The sequence below is a fragment of the Poecilia reticulata genome, chromosome 12, assembly GCF_904066995.2.
Source record: "Poecilia reticulata chromosome 12, P_reticulata-male-v2, whole genome shotgun sequence".
Lineage (NCBI taxonomy): Eukaryota > Metazoa > Chordata > Actinopteri > Cyprinodontiformes > Poeciliidae > Poecilia > Poecilia reticulata.
Genome location: NC_088841.1, coordinates 625,887 through 649,897, shown reverse-complemented (window position 1 = coordinate 649,897; position 24,011 = coordinate 625,887). Strand labels below are relative to the sequence as shown.

General features: G+C 41.2%; 2 protein-coding genes and 2 long non-coding RNA genes across 6 annotated transcripts in view; 3 read left to right on the top strand and 1 right to left on the bottom strand.

The window, feature by feature from the left end:
- LOC103473513 (multiple epidermal growth factor-like domains protein 10) overlaps positions 1 to 24,011 on the bottom strand; it is a 232,232-nt gene that overhangs the window by 39,002 nt on the left and 169,219 nt on the right. The gene's annotated exons all lie outside the window — the stretch shown is intronic.
- prrc1 (proline-rich coiled-coil 1) overlaps positions 1 to 24,011 on the top strand; it is a 52,382-nt gene that overhangs the window by 12,944 nt on the left and 15,427 nt on the right. The window lies entirely within an intron of this gene.
- Positions 474 to 4,106, top strand: LOC103473509 (uncharacterized). Its single transcript, XR_535028.3, has 3 exons — positions 474 to 1,330; positions 1,676 to 1,747; positions 4,042 to 4,106. It is a non-coding gene; the product is annotated as an uncharacterized LOC103473509 (long non-coding RNA).
- On the top strand, positions 16,347 to 23,058 carry LOC145554293 (uncharacterized). The gene is made up of 3 exons (XR_014090315.1): positions 16,347 to 22,447; positions 22,545 to 22,621; positions 22,758 to 23,058. It is a non-coding gene; the product is annotated as an uncharacterized LOC145554293 (long non-coding RNA).

Genomic DNA, 24,011 nt, shown 5'->3' with positions numbered 1-24,011 from the left:
GCATTATTGTCATGGTACAAACGCAACACAGCCCATCCAAAGAACTCTGCATATAAAAAACAATATATGGACAACATAAAAACACAAACCATGTGGAACACAGGCCTCCCAAGTGAGTGATGCAGCCACCTAGTGGGTGCTTTCGTGGGTGACGCAAGGTTTGTTCCTGTTCACTGATTGGCTGTGGGCGTGGTCAGACGTAGCAGCAAAGAGATAAGAAAAATGAACACAGAACACAACACAGAAGTGACGGAAGCTACAAGCAAGCAGTGAACAAAGATGCCGGCTTTTCTTTGCATTGGATTTCAACATTCAGTGGCAACTTGATGGAGCAGTGAGGAATGAATCATTTTTGTCGACATAGCACAGAGAGTGAAAAGCCTCCTTAGCCGCTTTGGAGCCCGACGCAGCCCAACGGTGCACACCGACTCAGATGCATGTTAACACGCCTGCTGCACTCCAGTCAGGTGAGCAGTTTGTACATATATCTGTCTAGATATATGTAGACATATATATACATCTGTCTACATATTTATGATTGCTTACATACAGTCATGAAGGACATTTTAAACACGAAGTCTGCTGTATTTTTATGCTCAAACAAAATGCGCATTTTCTGAAGATACTCAGTTGCACATTCCTTGGGATCGGAGTGTGCTCTTTATAACTGTCTATTGTACAGCATGTTGCCCTTTGTTTTTATTTTGCGTTTTGTCTTACGTGAATCTATGTGCTTCAATTGTTTCTCATTTTCCTGTTGTTGCACCAGAGTTTCCCCCATTGTGAGATAAATTGGAGTGAAAATAGTCTCAAAATATCTGTGCGTGTGTAAAAAGATTTGTGTGTGTGTGTAAAAACATCTGTGCGTGTAATACTGGATTTGTAAACCTTAAAAATAAAATAAACCTTCTCCTACGCCTATAAATGTTTAAAAAGTACATACAAATCACCTGGTACACACACACAAAACTGCATTTACACACAGATCTGGTTACAAGTGCACAACTATTTTTTAGACTCATTTCACGCTTCGGGGAAGCTCCCAGATTTGTGTGTAGATGGTGCGTTTACATGCTAGTAAAAGCTGGGTCATCTGAGTTTTGCTCCGAGTCTAGTCCTCTGACGTTTCTCACTGTGCTGGTACCGAAGTGGCAAATACTTTAGTTTGGTGGAATACTATATTTATAGACATATTGTGCATTTTTGAGTGGTACAGGAGACTCAGTAGTCTGAAAAAGGACCACTGGGTGGCGGAATGGTTCGCTGGCTGGAAAAATATGCAGGCAAACCCAGAAGCAAGACGGAGCGTTCCGGTGGTCTGTCCTCTGAAGTAAGTACAAGCTAAACCTGCAGGCTTTGCTCTCCGATTATAATGAGACATGGAGTAATTATAAATGATTTAAGATTACATTTGTCTGGTATTTTGATACTCTGCCTTCCTCATGCGTTTCTGTTAGCGGGAGCTAATGTTTATGTCATGCTACGTTAGCTCTTCGCAGCTAAGCGTGGCTTTTTAGTATCACACTCAACACAGATGATAATCTATCTTCAGTCTTAACTTGAACCTAGGTTGATCTAGTTTTATGATGCCGAAGTCGGCAAGGATCTTCAGGAGATTATGGCAGTTATGAATCTTGGTCACTATCACTGAAACCGTATTTTGTTGTTTCAGCAGTATTGAAGGTAGATCTGGAACTGCAGGAACATCATCCTCTGCTAGACTTTATTCACCAGAACAAACTGAAAGGTACTTCATCTATGTTGACTTGTCAACTTATTTAAGGATTTAGTAAAATGTTCACACATAGGCCTGTCAGAATAATCAAGAAATCAATTAATCGGATGATAAATGAAAACAAACTCAATCATTTCCATTGGCATGATTTATTGTTTCTCTTTTTCTCTCTCTTTCTACCAAAAACTGGATAATAAAAGTATTCAGTTTGGTACTTTGGTCTCAATTAGACCTTATTTTGAATTTTGTTTAAAACGACTTCAGTTTAATGTCCTTTGAGAATGTGTTCTTGTATTATTATTCCGTAATTAAAATTATATTACTTAAAAAAATGGTCTCAAAAGAACAATATTATTGTTTATCAAAATAACTCCTGGAAACAACTTATCGGACAGTAAAAATTTTTCATGGTGACAGACCTATTCACACATCCTCCAGAATCTTCAGATTAAACTGTGTTTGTGTCTGGACCCCATTTCATCTGCCCTTAAACAAATGTATACCTCATCTGCAAACCAGGACAAACATGCTGGTTTGCATGTTCACCCCCACCTTCTTCAAACTAGACAAAATGGGAGTCAATCAACTCGGCTACGTTTGTGCTGGTTTGTGCAGCAAAAATTTTCGTTTGTGCTGCTTTGGCTTTGAAGATATTAATGAAAGTGTAAAGGTCAACCAGCCCCCCAACTTTTATGAAATCCAACTTTCTTTATATCTTTAAAATGATAGTGGCACAAACGAACATTTTTGCTGCACAAACGTAGCACTAACGTGTGACACTAATTTTGTTTGATTTCATAAAAGTGGGGGAGAGGGGCTGGTTGACCTTTTGACCTTTACACTTTCATTAATATCTTCAAAGCCAAAGCAGCACAAACGAAAATTTTTGCTGCACAAACGTAGCTGAGTTGATTGACACCCATTTTGTCTGATTTGAAGAAGGTGGGGGGCTGGTTGACCTTGGATGACCTCTAGAAACATTTTTTATATCTTTAAAATGATAGCGGCACAAACGAAAGGTTTTGCTGCACAAACGTTTGACACCAATTTTGTCTGGTTTGAAGAAGGTGGGGGGCCATCTTCACTCAGGTTTGCATGTTTGTCCTGGTTTGAAATGAAGACGAACATGCTGTTCGTCTTCATTTCAAGTTGACTAATGTAGATGGTAAAATATATTCAGATGGTTTCGATTTTCACAATTTCTTAATTGATATTTTGACACAATTGACAGCTAATAGACACATACTTAAAATATTTATTTTCTTATGCATTTATTTAGTATTTGCACCACTGCAAAAATAGCCTTCACAGCAAAACATTTAATGCAGTGGTTCTTAACCTGGGTTTGATTGAACCCCAGGGGTTCGATGAGTCGGTCTCAGGGGTTTGGCGGAGCCTCTGCCACAGAGGTAAAGACACACTTGTGTCAAGTTGTGATGACGCGCCCCGCTTTGCCATCACTTGCTGCAGAGGATCACGTTACATTGCTTAGCCAATCAGTGCTGCGGAGGAGCACTGATTGAAGGAGTTCCACTCTCAGCATGGATTTGAACTTGTGTCTTTAATTACTTCAGCAAAGCTCACAGTTTTTACCAAATTCTGTAGCCTTCGGTGTACTTCTAAATCTGCTCCATAGTTGCATCTTTTCGGGCTTGCTACTGCCTCTAGTGGCGTGGGGGTGGTAACGCAATTAATATAATTACATTTACATTACTAAATCAGAATACCGCAAAGTCTTATTTATTATTAATTTTTCATTCTCTTAAGAATGTAGAGCTAATTAAATGACCTAAACAAGACCTTAAAGTGGTTCCAGTTTCTCTCGATGGCCAACTTGTTGAAACTGTGGCAAATTTTAAATAACTTTGGTCGTTCCTAGACAGTCAGCTCTACTTTGCTGAAAACACTGACTATATTTTGAAGAACTGTTCTCAGAGACTCTATCTTTTAAGAAGACTTGGTGATCTTCTTAAAGTGACCCAACTAGACTCTCATTGGGTCACCCATATGTCTTGAATTTGGAAAAAGAAATAATTTTATTTATCACGAAAAAAGAGTTCAGTGAATGCGCATATGAATCTGATGGGTTCAGTACCTCAAAAAAGGTTAAGAACCACTGATTTAATGCATACATATTTGATCAATATAAAAAGAAAAATTTCTACATACATTGTGATGATTCAAGTAATTTTCAGGTTCAGTAATGTTCTGTCACAGTCAGGTCTGTAAGTGCATCAGCTGTTCAGGAAAATCAACAGTTTTTTCTAACACTAACTGTATATTTGTACTTTTCTCTGCATCTTCAGACAATCTGCTGCAGCTGAGATTCTGGGAGGTTCAACACCAAAACCTGAAGCTTCAAACTGAGCCGTCGACTGAACCAAGACGCCTTTCAAACTACAGTAGTTAACCTGCTTTGTTGGTAGATGTTATGGAGTCTCCTCAATCTGTACAGACTGACCTTGGTCATATTTGAATACACAGCTTTATGGTGTTTTCTTTTGTTAATTGATTATAGTAAATATTTGAACATCCATGTAAGTTTGAAGACATTTCATAGTTAACTTTAGGTAGCTGTGAATCCACCCGTGTTAATCTGAACCTATTTTGTTAAACATTCAACAGATTTGTTGCAATCTTAAATATTTAATCTGTCCTTTGTGTGCAGTGAAATGAACATTAAAGTTAATTCAGGAAATACTTTTGTCATCTGCTTCTTTCTACAGTATAAATTGAATGATGCCTCTATTAAACTCATATATTTGTGACATCAAACTTTTTTCTGTCATAAAGCAGTGGTCAAACTATGGCTAAATGCTTGTTTACTTTCAACAAATGGAAACCATTATGGTATTAAAGTAAAGAAAATATGAATACTCCTCATCTACCTCAACACAGGTAAAGTTTCCACTGTATGCAAGTAAATGTGATTACAATTGAGTGAAACTTGTACAGATGGGCTTTAACTCCAGTTCATAAGGGTCGGTGTCCTCCAACCTTTAGATGTCTTTTCTTTAACGCACCCGAGTCAAATCATGAGGTCATTAGCAAGACTCGACTGTCCTAAGCAGCCATTTAATTCAGGTGTGTTGGACCAGGACGTATCTAAATATTGCAGGACACCAGACATCGATGCCTGGATCTGAGGATCCTGTTAGAGGACCAGTGTGTTCCTGCAACAGCTCCATCGGATCAGAAGGTAGATGAGATCTGAAAGATCCACCAGAAAGTGAAATGACACCCGTTTTGTCCTGTGTAGAGATACATATAAAATTTTATTTATACACATAGAAATTCATTACATTAGAATCGAAAGGCAATTTATTTCACTTAATTATATTCACTTAGTGAACAAAGTAAAAGACAAATCAGAATGTCTCACAAACTATATATAAAATATCAGTCAGCAACATGACTTAGGAATTTGATTGGAATCTTTTGGGCAAAACAGATACTCTAAGAACCACCCAGAGATCATTTTTATGGTTTAAAGCATGGGTGCTCAAACTTTTTGAGAGCAAGATCTACTTTTTCTCTCACCAGCCGCCTGAGATCTACCTCATGACACAAAGACATAAAAATAGCAAATTAAACTCTATTGACTTATTTTATCTGGGAATATACATCAGTTACAGCAGAAATAAAGTGACAGAAAACCTAATCCAGTTTCTTTGTCAGTAAGATTCTGACACTGGGAGCAGGTCACTGGTTTCTCGTCACTGGTTACTGGTTTCTCAGTCAGAAGCTGGTTGCAAACCTGACGCCAGCAGGTGTCAGTCAGTCATGGTGGATCTGAAATTTGGTTTGATGACCTCGATATGAGAAAATACAGACTGATGGGGGGAACCAAAGAGCCCAATAAAGGTAAAGGCAAATCTTCTGAAGTCGGGATATAATTGATTTAATTTCACATAATTATCGCGGTAGAATTTGTTCAAACTTAATGAAATATATTTCTCCTATTTGATGTTTGTTGTGACGTATGCTCACAAACGAACGAGGTAATTAGTCCAATTTTGTCGTTTATTGAATATTCAGAAACTACAGCAGGTGTGATGAGCCACAGCAAAGGTAAAAAAAAAAAAAAAAAGGTAAAATAACCCGAACAGACTATCAACTGAAAACAACATCTACCTTTTTACTCTCTGTCGTTTAAGCACACCCGTTGCCGTGGAAACCGCCTGCACCCCGCAAGCCGAGCAAAGATTAGGCTACATTAAAAACACAACATTCAGTCCGTTATGATATCAGGTTTCCAAGCTTGATATTTAATTCTCGATTATTAATAATCCTCTCAAGAACACAGCGGTGGTTGAGTAGCTAATTTAAACTCCTGCTCTGCTGTCAGTGGATCTTTGAGTCTCTTTTTTTGTTTTTTTTGTTTTTGTTTTTTTGTTAATGGAACCGAAACGCACAGAATTGCGCAACACCTTGTTGAAACAATAATTACTGAGATTATTAATTTTAAATGTTTCGTTGACTTTTTATAATTATTCTTTTAATGAAGCTACAAACGTTTAGGATCTTAGGCTTATGAAAAATATTCACTATCAGAAGAGGAAGTGCTGGTCTCAGCGTCCTGGCGGCGTTCAGTTTGTCACCTGCTGCCGAGATCGACTCAAAACCTTTCCGCGATCGACCGGTTGATCGCGATCGACGTATTGAGCACCCCTGGTTTAAAGGTTCAAACTGTGCTGAGTGATACTAAAAAGCCACGTTTAGCTGCGAACAGCTAACATAGCATGACATAAACATTAGCTCCCGCTAACAGAAAGTATGAGGAAGGCAGAGTATCAAAATACCAGACATATAAAACGTAATCTTAAATCATTTATAATTACTCCATGTCTCATTATAATTGGAGAGCAAAGCCTGCAGGTTTAGCTTGTACTTTCTTCAGAGGACAGACCACCGGAACGCTCCGTCTTGCTTCTGGGTTTGCCTGCCTATTTTTCCAGCCAGCGAACCATTCCGCCACCCAGTGGTCCTTTTTCAGACTACTTAGTCTCCTGTACGGCTCAAAAATGTACAATAATAAATAATTTTAGGATATTATAAGAAAGTGCTGAGATATAGTTTTCCACCGAACTAAAGTATTTGCCACTTCGGTACCAGCACAGTGAGAAACGTCAGAGGACTAGACACAGAGCAAAACTCAGATGACCCAACTTTTACTACCATGTAAACGCACCATCCACACACAAAATCTGGGAGCTTCCCCGAAGCGTAAAATGAGTCTCAAAAATAGTTGTGCACTTGTAACAAGATCTGTGTGTAAATGCAGTTTTGTGTGTGTGTACCAGGGGATTTGTATGTACTTTTTCAACATTTATAGGCGTAGGAGAAGGTTTATTTTATTTTTAAGGTTTACAAATCCAGTATTACATGCACAGATGTTTTTACACACACACACAAATCCTTTTACGCACGCACAAATCCTTTTACACACGCACAAATCTTTTTACACAAGCTCAGATATTTTGAGACCATTTTCACTCCATACTGGGCGGGCTATATAGTAGGAGACAAAGGACTTCAGATCTGACTGGAATTGCCTTTTGTCAACTTGTATGCATGTTTGATGCGTAAGTGGATCTCCAAGATGTCTTGTACTTTGAATAAATTTTGGTTAATGTCAACTCACTGACTCTTGGAATCTCCTTCATCAACGAACCTTAGCTGGAGACGTGCAAGTCTCCAACAACATCTAGACTAAAAACACACCTGTTTAGAGTTGCTTTTGAAAAAAATAATTCTTGACTAAATGTTTCAATTGTTGACTGTGTTCTATGACTTTTTATTGTATTTTTATGATGTAAAGCACTTTGAAATGCCTTGTTGCTGAAATGTGCTATACAAATAAAATTTTATTTGATTTAGGCCATTGAGCCTTTACTGTTAAATATGTTTTTTACGATTTTACTGGTCAATTTTATCTATAAAGCATTCTTCTTACTAAAAGCACCTTTAGTGCTGTACAGATCAATAAAAACAATTACCCACCCCACATGGAAAAATCCACAACTGTAGGAAAAATGCACTATGCAGAAATGATCCAATTCAAGAAATAGTTAAAATGACTTGACCATACTCTCAAAGACAGGTTTTACAGTTGTCTTATTGACTGAATACTTTCTGCATTGTCCCTATAAGTATTTTGCTTGTTTTTTTGTTGTTTTTTGTTTTGACTAAATTAGGTGAATTTAATGCCAGATCACTTTTCCATTTTGCTAGACTACCAGTCCAGATGATCTGTATTGGTGATCGGCCCTTATGTGTAATTGATATCGGAATTGGCAGCAAAAAGTCTAATCGGAGGATCCCTGGGGCTACCGTTGGCCTTTTTGTCACCTCTCTCCCTTTCCCAATAAGAGGCTACATTCTTATTGGGCGACTGTGACTGTGACCTTGCGATCAGAAGGTTGTAGGTTCGATTCCAGCTTCCTCCTGCCACATATCGATGTGCCCTTGGGCAAGGCACTTGACCCCAAATTGCCTACCAATCTGCGTATTGGTGTATAAATGTATGAGCGTTAGAGTGCAAATGTGTGAATGTGACTAGTGTAAAGCGCTTTGAGTGGTCAAAATGATTTACATTTTACATTCTGGTGCGAAATATAAAAGTTTGTGTCTGCCACAAGATGGTTTGAACTTCCTCCTCCTCTCTGCATCCACAATGCCTCCTTATCAACGTATCTAAGAGTTCTGGCTTCAGTTGTGGTATTTCTTCAGCTTTTCCAATTTTAATCAGCTGCTCCTTGCTATGGTTGCACATCATAAGAAAGTAACAACGTATGGAAAAATATTGCCAAAAATCAGTCACACTACACAATGTCCAAAGCAAGAAGGAACAATTGTCCAAACAAAGCTATGTTCCCCCAGAAAGGCAAGAATGAAAGTTTGGAAAAGAAAAAATATCAATACATAGCTACTGCCACCCTGAGCACTCCCCTGAGCACAGGCACTTTTAGAGGGAGTTTCCAAAACTTATTGGTAGTGATGCTCTTCTCTGTCGGCAGGTTTGGCATCGCCCTGGTGATCCTGTTATACAGATTTTTATACCAAGTGATCTGCAAAAGTAAGTGTTGAGGGGGGCTACATAGCCATTCTCTTATTTGACATTTTGATGTAGTAACAACTTTACAATGTGCTCAAGGCAATATGCTACATGCCTCGAAACGTAACTAAGTGGTGTTTGCAATGTGTGGTGTGTGAGGTACGCAAGTAGCCAACACCTCATCAGCAGGTCCCTTAAAACATGTTGTCTAGGGGTGTGCTGTGGTGGAGCAGGTCACAACCCATGTATGGAGGCCTTAGTCCTTGACATGGCAGTCACAAGTTCGATTCCCGGCCTGGTGACCTTTGCTGCATGTATTCTCTCATTACCCATTTTCCTGTCAATTAGCTATTAAATAAAGGCGACTAGAGCCAATAAAACCTTAAAAAAAGTCTGAAAGGCGTTTGGATAAAAATAGCAATGGAACTGCCTGTCACTGCTCATGGAAACAGATACATGCTTGTTGTAATGAACTATTTCACAAAGTACATTGACCTGTATGCATTTCCTGACCTAGCAAAAGTGCTTGTTTGAAGACTACATTAGTCGCCACATTGTTCCCCACAGCCTATACACAGACCAGGGATGCCAGTTTGACTTAAGACCTTAGTAAATGTATGGGAGTACACAAAACAAGGAACAAGGACATCTCCATATCATGTAATGTCGGATGGAATGGTGGAATGGGCTAATGGATAAATAAAAGGACAGTTTATAAAGTACCTTTATTCAAAAGGTGGTTAGTGGGATGAACACGTGAAATGGGTTGCGTTTGCATGCAACACTCATGCTCCTTCCACTACAAATTTCACCCCATTCTTTTTGGTTAATGGTAAAGCACACTCACATGATGATTATCTAATGATTATCCTACTACTGCACTAAACAAACTTGGTAGACTTTAGCTACAAACAATACAGCTGCAGCCTCATAACAGAAACACTATTAAGACAGGCAAGTGAGACATGACGCTTATGATCACGTTTAGGGTTAACACTAAAACTTTTTGTACTGGGCCAGTGTTTCTCAATTACTCTTGCCCCTGTAGGGATCATACTTTTTTTTCTGTTTATTGGTTTGTGTTTTAAATTTGAGTAAAGTTGTTCAAGAATAAAGTCCTAAATTGATAACTCTACATCACACGGTACTAAAATGGGGAATACTGATCATTTGTGAAGGTTTAAATGGTATTGGTTTTACAAATAAGCAAATACTTGATCTTTTAAATTATCAGAATGAAACTATTAGCCACTGGTCACATCACAGATCACTCTTGACATTTTTGTTTAGAACCACATAAATCAGACATAAATCCAAAACAAGTGTAGTAGAAAACAGTTTTCCCCTTCCCATTACGACAATTGAACAGAATCACACTTGAACTTAAATAACCCCATCCCCTTCAGACATACTCTGAACTCAAAATGAAATATGTCCCCTGGTGTCGATAAACACAGGAAAAGACAAATGGCTCCTATACTCATAATGGCTTCCTTATTCTGGGAATAGTATAACTATTCTGCTAATAGAACTTTGTTCTCATAATATGACTTTATTCTTGTATTTGAAAAGAAAACTTCTTAGCCTGGCCATAAAACTCAGTCATTCTTGATTTACTGACCTCTGCTGGCAGTTTTCTTTTCACTGTCAAACTTCTACATCTCTCTTGTATGACTGTAGATATATTTCAAAACATCTGTGCTTAAATCCTCAGGTCTGCTTACATCAGCAGGTGTCTGTGTAGGCCCCTACTACTGGTTTGAACAGGGAGCTTGTTAATTAGTTTGAACACTGCTGCCACCTAGTGACCGGAGGCTTGTGTTAACCGTTCCTGCTTCTGTCTTCTGACCCATGGACTGAAAACACAGGGGAGATATGTCCTCCAGGGCCGAAGGAGGTCTCTACTTCAGGGTTAACTCCCTCACTTGCCCTTGTGAACATAAACCATGCGGTGGCACTGAGGTGGTTAGAGGTAAAGTTAATAGCTTCGACTTAACAAATACAGGCCGCACAGAATATTTCCTAACTACTGCTGCTTCATTCGCTGGAGGACTGCTGTCACACATCTTCCTCACCCACACACAACAGACACACTACTTACTGAGCTCCTCATCAGATATAGTGGAGGCACTTTCTGCAACACTACTACCCCTTTGGATGGCAATTAAGCAATAATTGCAGCCTTACAATGCATAAAACTGATACACAATCCCTAACAAGAGATAACAGTATCAATCATCATTAAATAAAAGTGAGGTATATCATCAACCATATAGCCAGTGATATAATTAGCTCATTTAAAGTGTGCTTATATGTGCAAAATTAAGCATTTACATGCCATAGAGGAGGAAAGAAGTTACTCAGTGGCACCTATGACGCTGGGCAGGACACTAACTGACCCTATCTGGTGTGAAAAACAAATACAGCTAAACATGTTCTTTTAGATAAACCATTGGCTCTTCTGTTAAGTTTTCTTTTATAGTTTGAACAACTGAACATCAGTAAAGAAAATAGACAAATATGGATTTTTTTAAACAGTATTAGCTAACTTTGCAACACACTAGAACCTTAGGGCCCACCACACCCCCTCCATCCTCATGGTTCACGTGGGAAGGGGAGGATGGGATCTGTTGCAGTTGATATAAACAGCAGGGGACAACCTGCACCCTCACTGGCTGCATCAGAAAACAAACCCTGCAGACCCAGGTCACAGTCTGCTGACTGTCAACACTTTGACAAAGTCAAAGTCTTGCAAGTGTTGATCAACTTTGATCAAAGTCAAAGTTGATCAACACTTTGACTTCATCAAAGTGTTGATCAAAGTCAACACTTTGATCCAAGACCCATGTGTTGTCCAGGGGCTCCCATCTGCGGTGGCACTTTAGCTGGTCATGGTGGACGACTTTCACCTTGGACCTTGGGTTCTTCTGTACCCAGTAAGGTAGGTCTTCCAGTTGGCCTAGGACAAAGAATGTTCCTTCATAAGATGAAACGTTTTGACTTTGTTCTTGACATGACGTGTCCCTTTAATGAGATATCACACAGGGTTTCCAATTTTATATCACACAGGGTCTCCAATTTTATACTACATGTGGCAGCAGTTCTTGTCGTACTCTCTTGGCATGTGTGACTGAGTTCCCAAGGGCTTCTCTAGCGATTTGGTGAGCCAGCTCCAACCGTACCCAATCTACTGCACATACTCTGGAGCAGTCGGTTCACTGCATAAGACTTCAGGTTAGATTCAGGTTAGTAGTAGGGCACTTTCACTAAAGAGGATGATGCGGTGTCTGCCAATGTCAAGACAGGTTTCGGCTTGTGTGAGGAAGGGATGCTCCGGCAGCACTTCTAACCCTACTATATCTGCTACAGATATGACGTAGGGCCTCTCCTTGGGCGGCCACCTTATCGTGGTGGAGGGGTTTGAGTGTCCCAATGATCCTAGGAGCTATGCTGTCTGGGGCTTTATGCCCCTGGTAGGGTCACCCAAGGCAGACAGGTCCTAGGTGAGGAACCAGACAAAGCGCAGTCCGAAGACACCTTAAGATGAACACAAACTTTGGTCTTTGTTTTACCTTGCCCGGACGCGGGTCACCAGGGCCCCACTCTGGAGCCAGGCTTGGAGGTGGGGCACGATGGCGAGCGCCTGGTAGCCGGGCTTTTACCCACAGAGTCCGGCCGGGCTCAGCCCGAAGAGGAGACGTGGGTCCCCCTTCCGATAGGCTCACCACCTGTCCGAGGGGCCAAAGGGGTCGGGTGTATTGTGCTATGGGCGGCAGCCGAGGGAGGGGACCCTGGCGGTCTGATCCTCGGCTGCAGAAGCTGGGTCTTGGGACGTGGAACGTCACCTCTGGTGGGGAAGGAACCGGAGCTAGTGTGCGAGGCTGAGAGGTTCCGGCTAGAAATAGTCGGCCTCACCTCGACACATGGCTCTGGTTCTGGAACCAGTCTCCTTGAGAGGGGCTGGACGTACTTCCACTCTGGAGTTGCCCACGGTGAGAGGCGCCGGGCTGGAGTGGGCATACTTGTTGCCCCCCATCTGGGTTGCCCCCCATCTGGGCGCCGGGGTGAACAAGAGGGTAGCCTCCCTCCGCCTACGGGTGGGGGGAGGGGTTCTGACTGTTGTTTGTGCTTATGGGCCAAACAGCAGTTCAGATTACCCACCCTTCTTGGAGTCCTTAGAGGGGGTACTGGAGAGTGCCCCTCCTGGGGACTCACTTGTTCTACTGGGGGACTTCAACGCTCACATGGACAATGACAGTGAGACCTGGAGAGGCGTGGTTGGGATGAACGCCACCCCGATCTGAACCCAAGTGGGGTTCTGTTGTTGGACTTCTGTGCTCGTCACGGATTGTCCATCACGAACACCATGTTCAGGCATAAGGGCGTCCATATGTGCACTTGGCACCAGGACCCCCTAGGCCGCAGTTCGATGATTGACTTTGTCATGGTCTCATCGGATTTGCGGCCGTATGTCTTGGACACTCGGGTGAAGAGAGGTGCGGAGCTGTCCACTGACCACTACCTGGTGACGAGTTGGCTCCGGTGGTAGGGGAGGAAGCCGGTCAGACCTGGCAGGCCCAAACGTGTAGTGAGGGTCTGCTGGGAACGTCTGGCGGAGTCCCCTGTGAGACGGAGCTTCAACTCTCATCTCCGGCAGAACTTCGAACACGTTCCGGGGGAGGTGGGGGACATTGAGTCTGAGTTGACCATGTTTCATACCTCCATTGTCGAGGCGGCCTATCGGAGCTGCGGCCGCAAGGTTGTTGGTGCCTGTCGCGGCGGCAACCCTCGAACCCGTTGGTGGACACCTTCGGTGAGGGATGCTGTCAAGCTGAAGAAGGAGTCCTATCGGGCCTTTTTGGCCTGTGGGACTCCAGAAGCAGCTGATGGGTACCGGCGGGTGAAGCGGCATGTGGCTCGGGTTGTCGCTGAGGCAAAAAACTCGGGCGTGGGAGGAGTTTGTAGAGGCCATGGAGACAGACTTCCGTACGGCTTCGAGGCGATTCTGGTCCACCATCCGGCGTCTGAGGGGGAAGCAGTGCAGCACCAACACTGTTTATAGTGGGGATGGTGCGCTGCTGACCTCATCTCGGGACGTTGTGGGCCGGTGGGCGGAATACTTTGAAGACCTCCTCAGTCCCACCAACAATGCCTTCTGTTGAGGAAGCTGAGCAAGGGGACTCTGGGTTGGGCTCTCCAATCTCTGGGGACGAGGTCGCCGAGGTAGTCAAAAAGCTCCTCGGTGGCAGGGCCCCAGGGGTGGATGAGATCCGCCCGGAGTTCCTTAAGGCTCCGGATGTTGCAGGGTTGTGTTGGCTCACGCGACTCTGCAATATCGCATGGACATCGGGGGCAGTTCCCCTGGATTGGCAGACTGGGGTGGTGGTCCCCCTGTTTAAAAAGGTGGACCGGAGGGTGTGCTCCAATTACAGGGAGGTCACACTCTTAAGCCTCCCTGGTCTATTCAGGGATCCTGGAGAGGAGGGTCCGTCAGATAGTCGAACCTCGGATTCAGGAAGAGCAGTGTGGTTTTCGTCCTGGTCGTGGAACACTGGACCAGCTCTACACCCTCAGCAGCGTCCTGGAGGGTGCATGGGAGTTCGCCCAACCAGTCTACATGTGTTTTGTGGACTTGGAGAAGGCGTTCGACCGTGTCCCTCGGGAGGCCCTGTGGGGGGTACTCCGGGAGTATGGGGTACCGGGCCCTTTGATACGGGCTGTCAGGTCCCTGTATGAGCGGTGTCAGAGTTGGTCCGCATTGCCGGTAGTATGTCGGGCTCGTTTCCGGTGAGAGTGGGACTCCGCCAAGGCTGCCCTTTGTCATCGATTCTGTTCATTACCTTCATGGACAGAATTTCTAGGCGCAGTCGAGGTGTTGAGGGGATCCGTTTTGGTGGCCTTAGTATCGCATCTCTGCTTTTTGTGGATGATGTGGTCCTGTTGGCTTCATCGGAACGTGATCTGCAGCTCTCACTGGAGCGGTTCGCAGCTGAGTGTGAAGCGGCCGGGATGAGGCTCAGTGCCTCCAAATCTGAGGCCATGGTCTTGAGCCAGAAAAGGACACGCTGGAGGGATTACGTCTCTTGGCTGGTATCTGGGCCTCACCCAGCACTGGCACATCTACAGGCCCCATCACCAGTAAAGTCTCAACGATTGATGAATGCAGCTGAGGTCTCACGTCAGGATGGACAGAATTAAAGCAGTGCAATAGCAGCACATTTCTCCGCGCTCCACGGAGAAATGTGATTTGCATGTGGTTACCTCCAGACTTCCACCTACCGCTGCCATAACCTTGACGGTTATGGCAGTGGACTCCACCTTTTGTAGAATTTTTGCAGTTATTAAAGGCTGATTTTGTGTGTGCGTGTGTGTAGGTGCATGTGGGCGTGTGTGTGCGTCGAACCGATTGGGTGAAAGCTGGTTACAGGTGTAGTTTTGATAACGCTTTCATGTTTGTCATTGGCTCTGACCACAGCACCTCTGGGCCCTTTGATACGGGCCCAGAGGTTCAATCATGCTGCGGGCTCCTGGCTGCATGGCACTGGTGACATAAGCTGCAGCCCTTTTGGTGGTTTCATGAGTATGCACAGGAGTGTGTGGCTGGTGTTCTGACTACCAAGTGCTACCCTTACATTCGTCCTACCTTGTGGTAATGCGCATGCGCACATCGATGCTACATCACATACGGCTTACTCAATAAGATTTCTTAAAAATACGCCCTACCTGTGGAAGTTTTGTTTCATGTGCTTTATTTCATCGCAGATTAAGTTTTATTTATTTTATACCTGGTTTTTTAAGCTGCTGTATTACTTCATGGTTTTAGTTTACATGACAGGCACCTTGTAGATATATTTATAAATGGCTTTAGTTTGCCGTCTGCAATGTCATTACTGCAAACAAGTTATTTGGCAGTTAATCGGGACAAAATACGTTTTGTGGGCTTTTTTTGTCCCTATACTTTAAAATATTTTAGTTTAATAACACTATAACTACACCTTGCTAAATAAATGTTGGTAGCGATACCATGTGAGATTGAAGCTGTGCAATAGCGATGTAATATTAGTGTACGTACATGAATCATATCCTTTCATTTCAGGTGCACAGTGACCTGCGCAGTTCGGAGGACACATTGTGGCTGCACTGCATTTAATAAAGTCTGTCATACAACGTATTAATGCGCAAAAGAGTTGCTGTGATTTGTATTTGTCGTTAATTTAATTCCAATAAAAACCTGTTTCCCCTGTCAGACATTGTTTTATTCTTACAAACGCCACTGTATTTAAAATATTTTTAACAGGTAGGATATTCTAATAAAAGGATTAGTGCATACATCTATAGCTTTTCATTTTTAATAGGTAGGATATTCAGATAAAGGAAGTGATCTTGTGGTTTCGTCATGTATATAAATTGTTCCAAAGCTAAGCTAATAACTCCTAAGCTTCCACTTCAGTCCCATCACGCGCATTAATATGTTGTATGACAGACTTTATTAAATACAGTGCAGTCACAATGTGTCCACCAAACTGCGCAGGTCACTGTGCACCTGAAATGATAGAATATGATTCATGTATTACACCAACATCTATTTAGCAAAGCTTAATAATAGTGTTATTAAACTAAAATATTTTAAAGTATAGGGACAAAATGGCCACAAAACGTATTTTGTCCTGATTAACCGTCAAACAATAACTTGTTTACAGTAACGACATTGCAGACGGCAAACTAAAGCCATTTATAAATACATTTACAAGCTGCTGTCATGTAAACTAAAAACATTACGTAATAGAGCAGCTTAATGCCAGGTGTAAAATAAATTAAATAAACTTACCGTAACAGGTGGGATGTATTTAAGAAATCTGCTGAGTAAGCAGTATGTGTCGTAGCATTGATGTGCGCATGCGCATTACCACAAGGTCGGACGTATTTATGGGTAGCACTGATAAACAGAACACCGGTCGTTGCTCCAATAGTTTCTGAACACCCAGACCGTTTGTGAAAACTTCGACAGTAATAAGAGTCCTGTTCAACTTCTGCTTTGTCACCATAAGCCACCACCACTTTCCCATAAATAACATCTCTGAATGCATGCAGGGTCTCTCCATGTTTATGTACCAGTTGCCTCAGTTCTACTGCAACAGCAGCGGCATGATCAGAAGATGGACCGTATGCAGTTTCCAGTTTATCCACTAGGTAGCAGTAGTCCCACTTGGAAGAGCGAGGATTTCTGTGGACTATGGCCCCTGTTGCGCCAACCAGGCAGAATTTCAGCTGTACTGTCATTGTCTTTTCGGACCAGTAATTTGCTTCGGCGCAGCTCTCAAACCTGTGCAGAAATTCTTTCCATGGTGTGGTACCGTTGTATTCGTCCAGAAGTAAAGTGGGGACCCTCTCTAGGATCTCCATCCTCATCACCATTGGATAAGGGCTGTTGCAACAAGAAATGGATCTTATTTGTTTTTAATCGGGGCTGGGGCTGTGCAAAGGTTTGCTTATAGCTTATAGTTCCATTCAGGTTATGGAAAGGAGTACATTGCACGGCAGAAAATAAAACCAGATTAAATGAGGCCGGCGTGCTGTGTACAAAATCTTGACATTCAGCATCAACAAATGGGTTTGCTATTATCTCTATTACTCCGTGCTCATCACTCATCCTAAAGGCAAAGAGGTCCCTTCGTGATCACAAATGTTAACCGTTCCTGCTTCTGACCATGGTCTGAAAACAGGAGAGATATTTCCTCCAGAGCCAAAGTAGGTCTCGACTTCGGGGTCAACTTTCTGGGTCATTCTCTGAATTCGATGCATTTTGTGTTTCACGGGTTTATCTCAAAGATTTTCATATAACGCTAACCACATTTTTGGAGAAAATCAATAAATGGAAATATCCATGTGTCTCGGTAATATAACATGCAAATATATTTTAAAAATTGTTTTGAAAATTTTTATGAGTTGTTGAATCGTAGAGGTCAGCCAAATGAGCATGTCCCCACTGACCAATGTAAATTTTTCAATGAATATCAAACAAACTAGAAAGGGTGCATTTCCTAGGAACATGTCAGTCAAATGTATTTATATAGCACTTTAAAACGGGTATAAAACTGCACCAAAGTGCTGTACAAGAATGACAACACAAATGATAGAACAGAGTATAAAACAATGCATCAATTAAATGCCAAAGAGTAAAAATGAGTTTTAAGAAGCGATTTAAAATGATCCAGGCTGTGGGCAGATTTAATCTGGAAAGGTAAGTTATTCCATAAAACAGGAGCAGCAATAGGAAAAGCTCCATCTCCTTTCCTATTAAGTCAAGTCCGAGGAACTGTAAGTAATAACTAATTATTTGATCGTAGGGTTCTGGACACAGACCGGAAATTTAAAAGGTCCCGAAGATAAGGGGGGGCTAACCCATTTAAAACTTTATAAGTTAACTAAAGAATCTTAAAATCTATTCGGTAAAAGACAGGCAGCCAGTGTAAAGATGCCAGAGTAGAACTTATATGGTCATGCTTTCTGGCTCCTGTAAGAAGCCGTGCTGCTGCATTCTGGATCATTTGAAGTCGCTGAATCTGTGATTTATCCATCCCTCTATACAATGAGTTGCAGTAATCCAAACAAGTTGTAATGAAGGCATGGATAAATCCTTCAAAGTCCTTAAGACAGAAGTCAGATTTAACCTTTGCTAAAAGCCAAAGGTGGTAGAAGCTTGATTTAACAATGTATCTAGCTTTAAAAAACTGTCAAAAGTAAAACCAAGATTCCTAGCAGAGGTCTGACAAAACCGAGCTAAAGAATCAAGAATCTGATCTGGATTTGTAGTCTGAAGTTTTTGACCAAATAATATAACTTGAGTTTTGCTTTCATTGAGGTGAAGAAAGTTTTTTTTTTTTCCATCTAGGATTTAACTTCAGCTAAACAGTTTAGCAACAGCTGAAGAGATTATTTTGTACCATTTTGCATTTTAAGGGGCAAATAAGTCTGGACATCATCTGCAAAGCAATGAAAGGAAATATAAAATTTTTGGAAAATCTGGCCAAGATGCAGTAAATACAAGATGAACAAAATGGGCCCTAAAATTGAACCTTGGGGAACACCGTACTTTAAAGGTTTGGCCCAGAACAGGATTGGTCAAGATGAACAGAGAAAGTTCAGTTTTCTAAGTAAGATTTAAACCATTCGAATACTGAGCCCCTCGGGCCGACACAGTGTTTTAATCTATGTAAGAGAATCTGATGATCTACAGTGTCAAATGCAGAGCTCAAATCTAGAAGTAACAAAACTGCAACGTTGCCTGAATCAACTGTTAAAGAGGAGATCATTATACACTCGGAGCAAGGCAGATTCAGTGCTATGAGCAGTTTTAAACCCAGACTGAAACTTCTCAATTATATTATCTTTTAGAAACATTTCAAGCTGAATAAAAACAAATTTTTCAAGAATCTTAGATAAAAAAGGGAGTTTTGAAATGGGCCTAAAATTTGCTAGTTCACTGGAGTCTAGATTGGGTTTTTTAAGAAGGGGTTTAACCTCAGCATGTTTAAGAGTAGATGGGACACAACCTGACTGCAATGAGGTATTTATCACCTTAAGAATGCAGCTGCCAAAATAAGAAAAATGTCTTATCAGACGAGTAGGAAGACAGTCCAATGGTTTATTTGAAGGCCGCAGATGCTTAATAACCAAAGTCTGTTCATCTACAGAAACTGGCTCAAAATGCTCCAGAATAGCTATACATTGTGGCATTCCATGGGAGTTTAAATCTATCAGCTTATTCGAGCCTCTAAGAGCTACAATCTTTTCTATAAAAAACTTAGAAAAAGCCTCACAACGTTCAACAGAGCCTAAAAGGCTAGATACAATCGAGGGATTGACAATCCTATCCAGGACATTAAAAAGGACTTGAGGCCTATGTTTATTTGAAGCTATAAAATATTTCGATTTTGCTAGCTTGACAGCATTCAGATAATTAAATAAACTATCTTTCAAAATTTCAAACAAAACCTGCAATTTATCTTTTTTCCACCTCCTCTCAGCGCGCCCACATTCCCGTCTGAGTGCACGAGTGATTTCATTAAGCCGTGGCTCTAAAACTTTTTCTTGTAGTTGATATTGTTTTCAGGGGAGCTATGGTATGGTATCCAGTCATATGGGGGCATGCATTGTTCAAATTTATAATAAGAGCTTCAATATCAAGATTGCTATCAGTAGGGAATGTAGTATGAGCTAGGACTGCATTCAGTTGAATAGTTAATAGTAAAGGGTCGGGTTAAGGTTTTTAGGGTAAAGGTACAAAGTAAAGGTTTAGCATTATTTGTAACCACAGAAGATGAAATATTAATAGAGAATAAAACAGGGAAATTATTAGAAATACAAGTCTGAAGGACTTCAATGACATCCAAACAAAGCCCGTGTGATAACACCATGTATGTCCCTTTATGTGTGTTGGTCCAACCACAGACTGTGTAAAATCAAACGAATCAATCAAGTCCAAAAATTCCTTCTCCAGAGGTTTATCTGGGCAGCATATTTGTATATTAAAGTCACCTATAATTAAAATATGATCATGCTCTAGGGTAATCCATGCCATAAATTCAGAGAATTCATGAATAAAGTCCTTGTTGAACTTTGGCGGACGATAGATCACCACACACAGAATTGATTCAGTTAATTTCAATTCAAAAGCTTGGAGTTCAAAATTGAAAAAAATATTTTATAGATGATTGACAGTGAAAACTGGATTTAAAAATTGACCTCCACCTTTTCCAGTCAACTGGGGAGAGTTTATAAAACACAGTTCTGAGGTGGAAGTTCAGAAAACGGGAATAACTGACCTTCTAGTAGCCAAGTTTCTGTGATGAATAAAAAAATCCAAATCCCAAGAAGTAAACAGATTGTGTAGCATGAAGGTCTTGTTAGCTAATGACCTAGCATTAAGAAAGGCCAAGGAGACGGTGGATGGCCCAGCAGCACAAGTTGTGGAGGAGACATCGTTCAACCGCTTGAGATTTCCACAATCCACCATTCCTCTTTTGATCCCGCCATTGTCGGTGATAGAAAAACTCCTCCACATCCATCCGAGAGGCGCACAAACCCAGAGAAATGTGACAGATCCAGCGGCCTCTTACATCCAGGAATGAGGACACCATCCAAGTCGCACAGGACGAAAAATGGGATTTTCGTCAGCTATTGACACCTTGTTCTGCCGTGCGCATGGAGATTGAGGGCTTTCGGCAAGAGGTTTTAGTCAGAGTCGAACACTGCCAAAAATGGTCAAAAACGCTGTGTCCGTGTTCCCCTATCACCCCCGTCCCCTTGTGCCTAGCAGAGGTTTTCGTATTTAAATTAAGTTGCTGAGTGCCATGCAAATGCAAATCAACTGTTGAGCACCGCCTTTTGACTCTTATTCATTTTGTAGCTAATCCCTTTTAATTTCTGTTCACCATAAAGAAGTATGTTTGGAGAAAACAATCTATTTTATCCATTAAAATATATATTACATGTGTGTTAGGAGCACTGAAAAAATTTAGTTTTGGTTGAATTGATATAAAAGAAGAATATGCATGATTACATACAACAGACTTTTGTGAAACGTGATCTTTGACATTCCTCCTATCTGAAGATTTATCTTGTGATGGGAGGAATTGCACAACTTAAAAATAATAATAAAAACCATGTTCCAGAGGTAGATTGTACATAAAGTATTTTTGTGAATAATATTCAAACTAATGTTAATGTTCACTAATTGCTTTAAGGACCCAGAGTCATTCTATATATGAGTGGTAGTGGTCATTCCACATCACAATACAGGACTTGACAAACTACAGATTTTTCAGTATTCAGTTGCTTAGCTCTCAAGTTTAAATTGAAGAACAAAATGGTTGAAAGTTTATGATAGAGTATAAACATTTGTATCCTTTTTTAAAGTTTTGTTAGTTAAGCATTAAATATGACTCACGGATTATTAAGCATATTCTGTATAAACTAAAAAGGAGACAGCTCAAAGTAGAATTGAGTAAATAAACATAAATTGCTAAAAACATTTTAGCAATTATAATAAAAATAAAATATACTGTCACGTAACTTTTGAAAAAAATAACTTAGAATGAATTTTTTTTCGGTCAACTTTCATTTAACACTCCAGTCCAGTTGGTGGCAGTAATGCACTTTCATAGTCGGGTCAAGCAGCCGCCATTAAACTCCAGAGGAAGATGTGCACTGGTGGTAACGAGTGCTAACTGCTACACCCAACATGAAAGAAAATACCCGTGCGTTGTGTGAAGTGGTCCTATTTCACGGAGTTACCTTTTCAGTATCGTTTTGATATTAAGCAGTGTTCCGGCGGAAAACAACAGATGACACCGCGGCAGTCCAACAAGACCGAACTCACGGTAAGAAAGCTTTAATAATTAACACGTGGAGCGAGGCCAGTTGCTTTGTTTGTTTCTTACAGAAAGCGGTTTGTCGTTTTCTTAATGCCGAAACAAGTGTAGGGTAAGATTTTGTATTGCGATCTCTATTACATGTGATGTTCTGAACTCTTAAAAATACTCGCATCTTCTTTGATTTTTTCAGACCTGAAAAATGACCAAACCTACCAGCCAGACCTCAGACCACGGTGCTGAGGAGCTCTTACGGAGTCCACCAGGACGAAAAGAAATTCAGTAAGTTATGATTTCACATTCAGTGAATAGTGAACACTCGCATATTTGTAAGGAAAACTGATCTTCCCATTATTTTATTTATTTTGTTGTAACACAGTACAGCAAGGCAGAGTGTGTAATGCAGTAAAGACCTACAAAATGGAGGACGGATGTGAGGACGAAGTCATGAAGCCGGTATGTATAATCACTGCGTTGATTGCCGACTGTACAATGGCTGGTTGAGAATAATTTTAACTTATTTACTTACGTATTTTTGAGAAAGCGATATATTTGCTACAATGTTTTTTTAATTTTACATTTATTTTCACAGACTCCACAGAATGAGCGTTTGTATGTTGGATCATGCTCAGAAAGAAAGCCACCACCACATGGCCCAGAAGTAGACAAGCATTTTGTGCTGTAATCTATTTTTTTTTTTAAACTGAAGTTTTTTTTTTATTTATGTTATTTTATGTGTGGTTTCTTTATTTGTAGATGTGTTTTTTATATATATGTGTGGTTTCTTGTAGATGTTTTATTTTATATATGTGTGGTTTCTTTATTTGTAGATGTGTGTTATATGCATGTATGTACATATTTCTTTTTCAACAAAAATTAAAAATATAAACTTATGCCTTGTGCTTGGTGTATTTTTATTTCTGGGTTATTTTTTATAATTTATTAGGGGAGGGGCTTAACCAGGCCTGTAATTATAAAGGTCTAGTGTGTCCAATAGGGAGATATCTACCAACCAATCACGTGTCAGTAATGAATTGTGATGTCATTGTTTTTTCATCCAATGACTGACAATTCACGTGGGTCTCCTGTTGCTATTCACGTTAAGTAGAGTTGTTAGCTGTTAACACCCGCGCACTTCCCCCATACCTTTCCACCCCTCCTCCCCCCCTTGTAGGATTCCGCGTTCGACTGCGGCCGGCAAAACTGCGCTGCCCCGCCAACTGTCTATCTGTCGCTGACTAGCTGCATTCGCGTCAGAATACAGGGTCAAAAATCCAACTTTTCGTCCAGTGTCGAGGAGAGACGCCTTGACAGCGTAGAAATGCCAAATAGATTTTAATCTTCATCGCCAGTCCTCCACGTTTACCACATCTTTGATGGGGACGCCTTTCCGGAATAAGATGTGGACAGCACAGCAGCTCATTGGGGATGTTTGAGAAAAACTAGAAGCCTCGGTTTCTCGGACCCAGACCACATCCAAATTGTAGATCTATCAATGTTTTAATGTCCAGAAGCGTCTGACGGTCATAAAAATTTAAGGCACTGGAACCATAGCAGCATAAATGTACGAACAGAGCAAAAAGAGTAAAGATCTTTATCTTTACTCTAAAGAGAGCGAGTTGGACGGCGTGCCGAGTACACTGGCGCCATCTTGAACAGGTCCCTGTTTAAAATGCAAGTGTCAGTGCTGAATGCTGAATGCTTTTGGTGAAAATGGCAAAAGCGTTTGAACTGTGAAACAGAACGGACATTTTATTTTGTAATTCTCAATTCTGCCACAGGATGTAGCTGTTGCCCATATATCTCTCAACAGAAATATGGGGGTGAAAAATTCATAAAAAGCTTA